This window comes from Gigantopelta aegis, chromosome 4 (genome assembly GCF_016097555.1).
Source record: "Gigantopelta aegis isolate Gae_Host chromosome 4, Gae_host_genome, whole genome shotgun sequence".
Classification (NCBI taxonomy): domain Eukaryota; kingdom Metazoa; phylum Mollusca; class Gastropoda; order Neomphalida; family Peltospiridae; genus Gigantopelta; species Gigantopelta aegis.
In genome coordinates, this window is record NC_054702.1 from 64,375,513 (window position 1) to 64,375,965 (window position 453).

The window sequence follows — 453 nt, forward strand, 5'->3', positions numbered from 1 at the left end:
CATGGTAAGCTTTTTTTGACACACCATTTTGAAACGTAGCCGTGTATCAAAATTAACCTTTTGTCATCACTGCACAGCATAATGAATTGATTTTATACAAAAGTTCAGTGATCTGCAATGCATACCTTTACCCGATATTCATCTCTAAAGTGAGACGTTAAAAAAAATCAAATGTTGAGGTAAGGCAAATTCATACATGGATGAGTTGTTTTTGGTCGACTGTTTAGAATTTATTTGTCTAGAAAATAAATATAACACCATAGCTCATTATATCTGTGTAGTCGGTGCAAATTTTCTCAGGTTTTTCTCAAACCAGAAGTAAATAGGTATAGGCCTACTCGATGCTCTCTGTCAAAGTATGAATCAATGACCCGTGACCTCTCCCAGAACTCCGAAGTGGTCTATTCGTTGAAACTATACGACGCGACTCAACTTGTTGCACAGGAACTAACA